The sequence below is a fragment of the Rutidosis leptorrhynchoides genome, chromosome 3 (assembly GCF_046630445.1).
Source record: "Rutidosis leptorrhynchoides isolate AG116_Rl617_1_P2 chromosome 3, CSIRO_AGI_Rlap_v1, whole genome shotgun sequence".
Lineage (NCBI taxonomy): Eukaryota > Viridiplantae > Streptophyta > Magnoliopsida > Asterales > Asteraceae > Rutidosis > Rutidosis leptorrhynchoides.
This window is the reverse complement of record NC_092335.1, coordinates 328,173,912-328,188,773: the sequence shown is the minus strand read 5'-3', so window position 1 is coordinate 328,188,773 and position 14,862 is coordinate 328,173,912.

Here is a 14,862-nt window from a genome sequence, read left to right as displayed (position 1 = left end):
GCACATATTTGTGCCATCTATCTATGATTTCCTTTTTACCAACAAAAAGAAAACCCTAAAACACAACTTTGTAGACCTTTCATCAAAGTACCTTAGTGAAAATGCAAGCACCACCTTAAAATCCACCATCTTTTTTCATCTTTTCGCTTTCTCGTTGGTACACTGACCTCCTCATAGCGCTAAGGATTTCAAAAACCCAATCTTCTCTCCAAAGAACGATCCCTCTATACAACTAAGAAATAAACCACGACTACTTGAGAAAAAACTTGATTCCTACCACCGGTTAGTCACAAATTACTTTGACAAGAGTAAAACAAGTATTTGATGTGCTAGTGTTGCCCGAATTCATTACACTAATCTTGAAATTGGAGAACAACGCTGCATAATCATCTCCACACCTCCACTAGTGACTAGCTCCTACTACTGCTATAACTCCAGTCAATTACCAAACTCATATCGAGTTCTCGATACCCTCAACAATCCTATAAAGCTCAAGTTCCGAGACTTACAAGATTATCCATCCTAACCATCACCTAAAGATTCCTAATTGATCACCTTCAAAGAAAGAAGCGCTAGTTGCTTTTGTTGAAACATCAACCAAAAACGCTGAGCAACCGTCGAACTTGCTTTATTCGAAACCCTTCAACAATCAATATCCTTACTTACAAGGAAATCTAACCTGCCCGCATATTCCATAGACTTGGAATATCCGACCATACACTTTGTCACCCCGATTCAAAAACACGCAAGCGCCAAACTTCCCCGATAACTCTTACTGTCAACTTTCAAACCGATGCACCCCGTTCATTACAACACCGTCTAAATTTGAGTTAAACCACCATACTTATCTCCCATAACAAGCAAACATCTCTAATAAACATAGCTCGTATCGCTTGAATTTTCACGAGACAAACCGTCTCGCACTTGCGTCATCAAACCCGAAAAGTTCATCCTAAAATAGCTCAAATTCTAAAATTTGTATATGAAAATCCAATGGTACGATCAGCCCCAAATTTTAACCTTGTAGTCTAACATGTCTTTTACATACAACCCAACATTCAAGTCGATACAACGGATAATGCACCCAATATGAATTTTCTCCTACGGCTGCGCTTAAACATCCAAATTTTACTTAATCGTCCCTTCGCACGACATAGCGAGGAATAAGAACCCAGACCCGTCACCCAGATCTTACGGAAAATATTTGAACAGTGAGACCATCGACCCGACCCCTGACTCTGTAACCCTTCACGAACAATAATGACCATCATAATACAACTACAACTGGTCTCAAGTAGATATTTTTCCTTGAGTTAATTGATTAAATCAATCTTTAGCTTCTCTCCTTGTCCAAGGGAAAAGTAGAAGGTATATTGATTTATTTGCTTTTTCATTAAATTTAAATAATGTATATATTTATCTGAATGTTCGAAGCTGTTGATAAACATCTTCCGTGATAGCACCATTAAATTGACATTCTTCTTTAATTAATTCTAGAATATGTTTCCTAATTGTATAGTTTGTGTTTGTAGTAGGAGGAATTATGACATTCCCATGAAATTGTCTTGAAACCCATAGGTGGTCTTCAAGAGAGAAATTTGAAGTATTAGCCATTGGAAACTCAACTTTTCTACACCAATGTTCAAAATTAATGGCCAGATCATACGGAGAGACAGGATCATTTTGGTACCAATATAATTGGTGACTGCAGAAAATCTAGCAACCAAGTCTGTATAATGCTTTCTAGACACCACCGTCTTGTAAACGAATAGGCGTAAAGATAAGTTACTAAAAAACTATTTTAGCACCGTTCCCCGGCAATGGTGCCAAAAAGTTGATGTGCAAAGTGTGTGTTTAGATTATATTAATAATTATTGATTTACTAATCACTAAAGAACTCTAACGAGCAAAAGAACCCAGTCAAGTATAGTATTTTAGTAAGTTAAGGATTCGTCCCAAGAGAACGGTTAAATAAGTGTTATCATTTTGGTCTTGTGATTGTAGATTTGATTGGTAATAAAATAAAATAGAAACAATTAAAGATAAAAAAAAGTAACTAATACGAATTAAAGAAGTAAAACATAATATTAAAGACAAGTGCTTGAATGTTTCATACCTTATTTCTAATTGCATTAAATTAAAGTTTGAACTTAACTGATGATATCTTTTGACCTTAGAATATTTTGACCTAAAACTAGTTGATGTGACGACCCAGAAAATTTCGACTAATTTTAAATCAAACTCTCGATACGATTTAATATTTTGACACAATAAGAAAATTCTATAATGTTGAATCTCAATTTTTTTTATTCATTCACCCTTTTAACCATTTCATCGATTCACGAACTATATTATGTTATAAATGTGTATATATATATATATATATATATATATATATATATATATATATATATATATATATATATATATATATTAAATATATATGTCATATTACTTTTATATTTTATTATTATTGATATTGATATTGGTATTATCATTATCATTATCATTAGCTATTATTTTTCATTTTATCATTGTTATTATTATTATATTATAAATCATCAACCAAGCACACCCTAAAATCTATTGATCCTCCTAATTATTATTATTGGAGTTGAGACTCTGTTAGGAGAATTTGACCTTGCAAGGATGTTTAATCAAAACAATGGACGAAATTTAATATTTTAATTAGATGTACCTAATCACATGTCATGTGGGTTAAAACACTAATTAAGCATACTTATTTTATATGAATATAAAAAATAATCAAGGCTCATGTGGGATTATTCCAAATGAAAATTTATGTGTATTAAATTTTTATTTTTGTAAGATTGTGATCAATTCCCACAATTTACGGGCACATGAATATGTTACTCGGCCAAAGTAGATTCCATATGATGTCCTGTTTATATATATATATATATATATATATATATATATATATATATTAAAATTTATACTTGGATAAATTCATAATGATATATATCTCGTTTGTTCCTTTGCTATAATACATATCACAGACGGATGTAAACAAATGAGAACGAAAAAGAATAGAAAACATTAAGTAGAGGACAATTGTTAATGTTTTCTTTTTCCTTTCAAACACTTTGGAATATCATATTTATATTCTATATTAAACTGGACAGGTACTATATATGTATTGACTTTTTTTTTATGTTTCCTGTAAACACTTTAACATATATAATTCACATGCAAATCTTTGAATTATCAACACCATCTAACTGTTTATGTCTTTCGTTTACCAATCCAACAAAAGTGGTTGCTTTACTTATTCAAGTGGGCCGATTGATTTTATTGGATATATAATTCCAATTTCTATTTCTGCATAAACACATGCATGTATCAAAACATGCACCTCCTCACATGAACATATACATTCAAAAGTCTATATAATTCAACCTATTTTGTTTTTGGGTACCAACACCCTTTGTCTATTCTACCATCTATCTATTGATCGTTGCATGCTGTTGCACTTTTCTAATTCTGTTACTCGAATAGTCTCTAAAACCATCCAAGAACCAACCCAACAACACCACAACACATCACTTCCGGTTCACCGGTCTGGCAGAGAAACACCATTAAAGACCACCCAAACAACCACCACTTGGTGACTACCGTTTGCAGTTGTAAATCACCTCAAACCGTCGACTGTTACTGCTTACTGCTCAATTGTTCTACTTCGATCATTGTTTCTTCTTTCCTATTACCGCCGCGTTTTACTTTTCAAACAACCACCATCAACCCGTTATTAATACTTGTTAACAGTCGAAAATCATCACTTTCTTGCTCCCCATAACCAACGAAACCCATCGGTTTACCTCCTGCTAACTTTCTGGATCAATTCAACACCATCACCATCTTAGAACAATCCTTTTAATCAGCATCGAAGAACCACATCAACGAACTCCACCTCTCTCTACAATTCTTGATCACGAACCACCCTACAACTATCAAACTACCTGTTACTACTCATGATCAGCAAAAATGATTGGTAAATTGTTGCTACTATTACATTTTCTGTTGGACAGCCCAAGAACCAATTTATCACAACCACAACCACTTCTCTCTCTATCCCTCTTGTTTTCTATTCGAAAACCCTAGTGAAAACCATAACCCATTTGTTTCGATCTCTTTCTGTCTCAGCTAAAAACCTTGGACAACCATCATTAAATCATAGACTATTGTTACTGCTAAAATTTTCTGTTTTAATCTGTCGAGAAACATCACTTTTCTATTTAATGGAACACATTGAAACCATTCAAATTGTTACTGTTGCACCTGCGAAACATGTTGCTATCTTCGATCCAAAACCAGCCATCACATACCCACCTAATCACCATTATATTTTTTTATATATATATCGGCTACTTCACTTTACTGTTGCTGCTACAGCCCCTTGATGTCGACTACAGCTGCTCCTCACTTTCTGTTTCAATTTTAAACGATAATGATAAATAATAATGATTAATGGTTAGTCGATAATAATGAGCTAGAGGGATTACAGTTGGGTTACAGTTTATGTTTAGGGTTAATGGACCATCATTTATATTTAAATAGGTTTGTATTTTGGGCTTCAAAATATTGTTGTGTTGGGCCGAGGTTCATTTTTTTGCTGTTGGGCCGAAAGCTTGATTAAATGATGATGAAGGTTACAGGCGATAATGATGATGATGAGAGTATCAGGAAAATGTTTACGGTTTTGTGTATATTAAATAATTAGTCATGCGATTATTACCAAATTAGAATATTGGTTCAGTGGTTATGGCTGTTTGGTTTAACTGAGAGGTCTAGGGTTCGAGCCCGGTCTGTGGCATTTGTTTTGGGAAAAGCTTTTAAGGTAGCATTTCATTTTATTTATTATTAATATTATTATTATTTAATTTATTATTATTATTATTATTATTATTATTATTATTATTATTATTATTATTATTATTATTATTATTATTATTATTATTATTATTATTATTATTATTATTATTATTATTATTATTATTATTATTATTATTATGAAGTATTATTATGAAGTATTATTATCATTATTATTGTTTTTATCATAAAATAATATAACTTTTTATTTATTATTATATTATTATTATTATTATTATTATTATTATTATTATTTTACCAAATAAATATTAACTAACAAGATAGGAAATGAAAATATAAAGTATATTACTAATATTAATATATAAACTTATTCGATTATGATCATATGTGTTAATAAATGATATAGGTTCGTGAATCTAAGGCCAACCTTGCATTGTTCAATTCCGTCGTATGCATATTTTTACTACAAAATATCGTATTTTGAGTTTCATTTGATCTATTTTACTCTTTACATTTTTGGCCTAAGAATACATGCAATATTTTATAATTGTTTTTATGAAATGGATACAAATACTAAAACTGATTTTGCGTGAGTTTCATTTTCTCCCTTTTTAAATGCTTTTGCAATATATATTTTTAGGATTGAGAATACATACGCTGCTTTGATAACTGTTTTACGAAATAGACACAAGTACTTGAAACTAATTCTATGGTTGAATTATTATACCGGATATCACCCTTTTTAGTTTGGTAGCCTAAGAATTTGAGAACAGACCCCTAAATTGACGCGAAAGATAGATCTATGGACTTTGACACGTCCCATCAAGGTTATGGATGCTTTAGTACTTTGATTTTTGTATACAGATGAGTGTACCTGTATATTTGGGGATATTCTAGATGCATTTGTTAATGTCGGTTACTAGGTGTTCACCATATGATTGATTTTTGCAGATGAGTGTTCCTGCAGTTAACTATGAAAATGAAATCTTGTGGTCTATTAAAACTATGGAATGATTGGTTACGATAAACTAATGAACTCACCAACCTTTTGGTTGACACTTTTAAGCATGTTTATTCTCAGATATTAAAGAAACCTTCCGCTGTGCATTTGCTCATTTTAAAGATATACTTGGAGTCATTCATGGCATATTTCAAAAGACGTTGCATTCAAGTCGTTGAAGTCAACAAGATTATTTTTAAGACATTTATAATTTGGATATATTGGGAACTGGTATGCATATTGTCAACTATCATTGTAATGAAAGTTGTCTTTTAAAACCGAATGCAATGTTTGTAAAATGTATCATATAGAGGTCAAATACCTCGTAATGTAACCATATGTTATTGTATTCGTCCTTATAGATTAGGACGGGTCGCTTCAGTTGATCAGGCTAATCCTAGATAAGATGTCTAGTTTAAACTGAAGGCTCAAGACCAAATAGGTAGTTTAATGTGGTTAATTATCATTTGTTATAGTTACTAAGTATAACCATCACTACTAACTTAATTCGGTATTATTATCAAACTTAATTAATAGCTAATCTTTAATATTAACATTCAATCCTAGTGATATGCTATTTAAGAATCCTATTTTAATTCATTAATTGTAACCAAATCAGATTAACAGTGGTAACTTAGTTAAACTCCGCACCTAATGAGTTTAACTAGATATTATGTAGAAATTAAAGTTTTTGTACAAATTAGACGGCAGCTATATCCATCATAGCCAACGGCTGTAATGAATATTTACCGAAAACTTTTTAATAATCATCTGAGTTAATTCTATAAATAAAACTATTCGAATTAGACAAAAGAAGCCGGCAGTTCTGGTAGTCATAGCCGGCAACTATGATTACTAGAATCAGGGTTTTTAACAGTTTATTACTTTTAATAAGTTATGCAATTTTTACAAGGTATTACATCTGTTCAAATACGTCTTTAGTGTTTTAGCCCATAATAAAGTAAATTCCATAAATACAAGAGAATAAAACATTAAAGAAACCGTACCGAAATAACTTTTATTAAAGATACAAGAATGAAAAGGAAGAATCAAACTTGAATGTGATGAAATCCAAAGTATTGAAGCTTCAAAAGCTAAAACTAAGCTAAAATAATAGAGAACTAGCCTAAATTGGTAATCTGATTATAAATTAGAATACTGTACATTGAATAATGAACTGAGCACGTTAATTTATAGATTTTCTTGACCAACATCCCAGCCAGCGGCTAAGCCTAGGTTAGCCAGCGGATCAGGTTACTTTAACATGATTCGTACATTTAACTTTAGCTTGAAGCCTACAAAACTGCCACTCTACAAATCTAGCTGCCGGTTAAAAGAGATCCACTAGGCGGCTCCATCTTTTGATATCCAAGATAGAATCGTTTCCTTATTTATCCTTGAATTGGGCTTTACGTATGACATTGCTCAAAAAGTCACGTTTTTACCCCCGATATTAAGCTAAAAAAACTATAAAGGTTCATACTTTATCGCCAAAAGTGGAAAGTATTTGCTTCATTTTGTAGGTTTAGTAATTACGAAGGCAATGCAAAAAGAATCGAAGAAAACGGACTTAAAACAAATAATCAAGAGCGAAAACGGCAAAATATCAGAAGACACTAAGAAAAATGGTCTGTCAATGAAGGAGAAAAATGGCCGGCCACACTATGGTGGACGGCCTGCCTGATTGAAAATGGCCTACCATTCAAACGGACTGATTAAACGGGCTGCCTTCAAAATGGACAGCCCAACTGCCAATTAAACGGGCTAATTAAACGGCCAGCCACCAAATCAGACGGCCTACCAAGAAATCAGACGGCCTGCCATAAACGGCCTGCCAGGCTAGGAGCACTATAAATAGAGCCATTTTGCTCCATATGAAGACACACTCAATTTAACTTTTCAATTTACTTTTCAATAGTAGTTTAGTTAGTAGTTAGTTGGTTAGTTTTTACGCAGAAAATTATGAAGTTGTAGCAATCTCGGGCGAATCTGTAATCACTTTTCAGGTTTTAATCTAAACGCTTTTCTTTTATATTTTAATATGTGTTATTATTATCCATGTTTGAATATGAGTTATGATATTACCATGATAGCTTCGAGTATTCGTATGTTGCCATGATAGAAACCTAGGCTAGAGTAGTTATGACTTTTTAGTACGTTTACCGTTGTTAATCTAAACCTCTGACTATAGTAAGGCGCGTACACTAGTATCTTAGGGATTGGCCAACCTAGGTTGTGAATGAGACTTGTCCACCCATATGGAATTAGCTACTTCATAGGACTAAGACCCGCATTTATTCAGTACCTGAAGCATCTATGAACTCGGTATGTCAGGTGTTCCCTAGAGGCCCGACCTTATGGGACATGGAACCTAGGAATTGAGACATGAATGATCTAGTATGCCTGATAACAGGCCCAAGGAGACCTCTTAGGGCCTGTTATGATCCACCTAGCTGTACCCAATTGTATGATCCATCTCCCATTTCATGTTCTTGTTTAATTGTTGCTTTAGGACTGATCTTACTATATATTGAGTGCATCTGGTAGATTTTTATATGTATCATTGTGAGTGTAGCACTGTAACACTGTATAATAAGTAGTGTGTAGGATCTTTGTAGAATGATGATAGGTTAGTTAGTTTATACTGTTGTTGCCAACTTAGCCCGGTAGGTCTCCTCTTATTGTGACCGTGTCCAATCGATACGGCATGTCGTTATTCTGTTTCCTAATAGATAACTAGGATTAGGATTAGAGCTCGACTTCTGACACGACCTAGTGCTTAACTAAGGATAACCCCCTAGGTTTAGACATATTCTGATAGTGCAACCCTAGTGACATGCCGGCCCTCACTCAAATAGAACTCCGAGAGTTCGAAGACTGGTAAGGACTGCACGATTGGCTCATTCAATCAGATCCATACTATCCTATTTAGAGGCTCATCCTCACGACTACCTTTCCCTATCCTAGACGTATATCATGGACAGTATTTCCTTGATCTGCACACTCTGATATTCCTCTACCTTTTTACTTTACCGGTTTTTAGGAACATGTTAGATAAAACTTAAACTACTCTTTTATCCAGATAGTTTAACCAAGAACAGTTATCCCTTTGAAATTCAGTTCGTTAAACCATTCAAAAACACGACCCAAGTTCAACTTACTCTTTCTACCCTAGAAATTTCTAATAAGATTTAGGCCCCGCACTTAAAAATAAAAAAATTTAGAGCCCTGCTGAGACCCACTTGTCGACCTCGTGCCACGATAAACGCAACCGACTTTTAAAGCGATATCAGTAGTGTAACTAATTCTTTTGGCGCCGCTGCCAGGGAATCAAATATTCTACTAAAGGAAGTTTTAATCACAACCTAAGAATACTGTAGGGTGGTGTCTTAGGAACACGACATATATAGACTTGGTTGTTGGATTTTCCGAACAGTCTCCAATTATATTAGAACCAAAAGGATCATGCCTCTCCATTGTCAACCTGGCCACCTAGGTAAGAAGTTGTCTGAAAGAAACTGGATTGATTATTATATCGATAAGGTTAGCTACCGAATTTCAAATATGACCGTTTTAATTAAATTGTCGATCCTTTCAGATTAATATCTGAAAGTTACATTTTACGTTTTCATAAAACGAAAAATTTAAAAATGGAGAACCGCATTACTCGCGCTTCTATGCAATAGCCGTGTATAGAAAATTGAGGCGGACCAATTGTTTTAACTACCGAAGAAACCCCAGAAATTGATTCACACATTATCAAATTAGTCAAAACCTTTTGTCAATTTCAAGACTTCTGAATGATGACACGAACTCTCACCTGAGTAAGTTCGTTAGTCTGGTCAACTCTTATAAGCAAGGGATAACTGATTCAAATATTTTAAAACTCCATCTTTTTCAATACTCTTTATCTGCACACGCTTTATTGTGGTTTGATGGACACGATTCCAACTCAATCCATTCATGGGAAGAATTAGCAACAAAGTTCTATCCACCTTCTCTTCAAAGTAGTCTAAAGAATGAAATCGTTAATTTCTGCCAACGAAATAATGAACTATTAAGCTCAGCATGGAAAATATTTAAGGAGATGCTTATGAGATGTCCAAATCATTCAATAGGTCAGCCGGATTTACTTTGCACAATTTACAATGGTTTGACACAAAATGATAGATCCACTCTCAAAATGGCTTCGCAAGGAAACTTCATGCTACGCACAGCAACAAAAGCATGGGATCTCCTAGAAAACACGAGAGGAAGACTAGAGTAATGAAGCTGCTAAGCTAAATATTTTTACACAAGCTTTAAAGATGCTAGAATCAAGGTTAGAAGATCTTAATCTTACGCTTCAGAACTTTGCAATTCCTGCTAAAATAAATACCGATGCTACCAGAACCAATCTAAGGTATTCTTACCCTAGATGGGCATATAAACAGCAAAATAGCTCAGATTTCAATATAATATTTCCAGTACACAAACCCTCTGTAAACTCTCAGAGAGTCTTAGCTAATTTTATGACGAAACAACAAAGTATAAATCTTCAAGTCATAGAATGTCAAAATAAGTTTGATAACCTGATCTCCACTTTCGAAAAATTAATATAAAGTTTTCAACTTACTATACAACAATTATCAGCTAAACTCGAGGCAGAATACAAAGAGTTTGATGTCCTAGTTTTAACTAGAGGAGGAAAAGAAACAAAAGTAGATAATCCCACAAATATAGAGGAACCCCTACTCAAAACCTTTCCGAAACAGAACCTATAACGCTTAATCATCCTATAAATCACCCAGATTCTGTTAACCCTGTCACCCCAGAGGTTATTCCAAGAGCTCGAATACCTTTCCTGGGTAGACTAAGGAAGGCAGGAAACTCAATTTGCTAGATACTGGGATATAATTATAAACCTCCACTTGAATATACGTTTAGTAGATGCATTAGTCGACTTGCCAAACTGCGCTAAATTTTTCAAAGAATTACTTTCAAATAAAGAACGATTAAGAGAGATAATTAGCTTACCCTTAAGTGAGGAGTGTTCGTTCCCCCAAGTTAGGAGATATAGGAAGATTCACTGTATCTTGCTACCTGTAAGATGTCCAAATCAGTAATGCTTTGGCAGATCTGGGAGCCAGCGTAAACCTAATGCCCTACTCCCTCTTTAAGAAGCTAGAACATAATGAATTAAGGCCTACGCGAATGACTATTCACCTCACGGATAGATCAGTAAAAATCCCTAGAGGAATTGTTGAGGATATCCTAGTAAGGGTGGATAGGTTCGCATTCCCCGTTGATTTCGTAATCATGGATATGGAAGAAGATACGAAAGTTCCGCTCATCCTTGGTAGACCATTCTTAAACATGTTTGTGATCGATGTACATGAGAAATCTTTAAAACCGAGGGTTGGTAAGGAAGAGGTAACGTTCAATGTCGACCAACTTATGAGCCACCCTAGGGAAGAAGATGTTAGTCTCACCGATTCTCTTTAAGAACTCATTAACGAACATCTGGAGGAATCCATAGCGGTATGCGGTCAAGATCAGATTTTTAAGGAATTATTCCCCACACCATACAAGAAAAATCTCGACACATGCTCGACCATAGGAAATGGCCAACCACAATCTCTCACTACCTTAAATAATTCTACGAGCACGACTATAGCACCATTAGGAGAAGGAATCCCATTATCTCTATTAAGGCGAAGACCGAATGAAGAAACAGTGTAATTGTGACGACCCGGAAATTTTCGACCAAATTTAAACTTAATCTTTATATGTTTCCGACACGATAACCAAAGTCTGTAATATTGAGTCTCAAAAAAATTTTGAACTGTTTCATATATTCAATTGACCTTCGACCGCTCTCGACGACTCACAAACAATTAATTGTAAATAGATGTGTGTGTATATATATAAATAATAATTGGAAGTATAATTTGAAATATTAAATGTTGTTGTTATGAAATATGATATTATAATAAGTAATTAAAAACATATATATATATATAAATAAAAGTATATTAAAAATAAATGTTAAATAATTGTAGTACTCGTTTGATGTTTCGATTGATATTAAGCAAGTTAAATTCAAACTTATATAATTTTAAAATAAACGGTGATCCGAAAATGAGTTATATGAAGCATAGGCCTATTAAAAATATATTTAGAAGCTAATTGTTAAATTTGAACACTTTTCATATTTTACCTGGAATCGAGCGCGGACAGTGATGTAATTTTTATTTAATAATTAATAACCAAATTTTATACCATAATGACTAAAATAAATAAAAATAATTATTGTAAAAATTTAGAATTTTTCCGAAGACTTTCATCCGCCACTAATTTAACAATGGAGCACGATATATTGCTCAGTTAAATAGCGTCAGTAACTAAAAATCCATTTTTTTTATGTTTGTCAAACTAACATGTGGTAATTATAATATATTATAATACTCTGAATTTCCTTACTCGATTGAAATCCTATCATTTGATTGATTATAATTTTATTATTATCAATTGTAGGTTAACTGTTTGTGTATGATCTATCATCATCAAACTTTATATATATGACTATTACATATATGCAAGATATCCAAATGCAGAGAACCCTCTTGTTTCTTCTCCCACTTGCACACACTTTATGTTCCTTTCCTTTTCTTATTCATCTTTCCTTTTCTCAATCACTTTCCATTTGATATTTATGAAATAATCAACTAATAAATCCAATTGCAATTCAATCATCTACACTACTATCTTCTATTGCTAATTGACATCTCACTAATCTTGTTTCTTTCTCTTTTTCGTGTTCTATCAAGTCAGAGTATCATTTTTAATAACAACTACACCACCACTTGTGTAGTTATATAGATAGAATGATAATGATAATTATTTAATGTACGGAACTATTTTTTTAAATTGACTTACATGGCAACATATGCATATATGCTAACTGCATATAATATATACATATGTTTACATCGACACACCTTCCCTATTTTGAGCCAAGGACCATCAGTTATCATCACCACCAACCCACCGTCCCTATCTCTCTCTATATCCCTTCCACTCTCTCTAAAAGATTTGATCATGAAACACCCATATGACCACCACAATTCACTGCCCAAAAACACCATCAACTCATCACTTTTAACTTACCTCCATCATCCATCATAACCAAAGAGTCACCACCAATTCACTATCTTCAACACCACAATAACCTAGCATGTTTTACTACTGCTACTTAGATATTTCTTTCCGTTTAAAACTATCAAATAACAAATCAAAGTTGCTGCTCGCTGCTCTGCAAATAACGAACCACAACCCGCTATTTAACTTCATATTTTGTTAATTAGTACAGCTGCTTGATTACTACTGCATATTCGTGTGTTACTTTTCTAATATTCGAAAACCAGTAACCAAAGCCACCGCTTTATGTTTCTCGTTCCTTTTGCAACCATCATAAATCACAACCGACCCACTACCATAAATTTCACCTTTGTACATTCCATGTTACTCCTGTGTTTCTCTTGTTCGGATGCGGCAAGCACCACTTAACCTTCACAAGTTCCTGCTACAGCTACCTCGAGTCACCTTTACAACACTCGTCGATCTCACCTGAATAGCTATTAGCTTTCTGTTATTAAATGATGATGATGATGAGCGAGGGACTCTTATGTGACGACCCAGAAATTTCCGACCAAATTTAAACTTAATCTTTATATGATTTCGATACGATAAGTAAAGTATGTAATGTTGAGTCTAGAAAACATTGGAACGATGTTCATATATTCAATTGACCTTCGACTGCTCTCGACGATTCACGAACAATAAATTGTAAATAGATATGTGTGTATGTATGTATAAATAATAATTCAAAATATAATTTGAAGTGTTATATGTTGTTGATATTAAAAATTAATAAAATAAAAATAGGATATTATAATAATTATTATTTAAAATATATCTCTATATACAAATAAAGTAAATTAAAAATAAATATTAAATGATTGTAATACTCGTTTGATGTTTCAATTGATATTAAGCAAGTTAAATTTAAACTTATGTAATTTTAAAATAAACGGTGATACGAAAATAAGTTCTATAAATTTTAGGCTTTTTAAAAATGTATTTAGGAACTATTTGTTAAGTTTTAACACTTTTTATATTTTACTCATAAATGAGAGGGACAGTTGATGTAATTTTTATTTAACAAGTTAATGATCGAATTTTATCCCATAATGACCAAAATAAATAAATATAGTTAATTTAAAAATTTGGAATTTTTTGGAACACTTTTATATTTTAACTATTTAGTAATGGACACGATATACTATCTCTATTAAATTGTCGGTACAGAGACTAATGAAACTATTGATATGCACGTTTTAATTCTTATAGAATGTTAATTATTATTATCAAATTAATCATTTGATCACAATTAGCAGACAAATTGATTGATAAAGTTATTGTACACTGTAACTAATTGATCCATGTCCATTACCTTATGTCAATATTTATATATAACATTTACAACATACAAGAGATATACATATCACCTTACAAACCATCTCCAACTTCTGTTATTATTCTTGATTCAATCACCATCTTTCTAAATATAGAGATGCATATACGGTATGCATAAAATCACCACCTTCACGATCAACGGCAGCCACCACCATCTTGTCTTCTTCAAACCACCGAGACCACCATCACTTACCACCTTAACGCCATCATCTTTCTTCATTATGAAGCCACAACAACTCACCACCATAACCACTCCATTCGACATCAATTGAACCACCACCAGCCACCAAAAACTGTCACCACCACATTGAACCATTACAACCATCTACATGAAATGTCCCGTTCTTATTGATTAAAAACGTTCCATATTAATTGATTTCGTTGCGAGGTTTTGACCTCTATATGAGACGTTTTTCAAAGACTGTATTCATTTTAAAACAAACCATAACCTTTATTTCATCAATAAAGGTTTAAAAAGCTTTACGTAGATTATC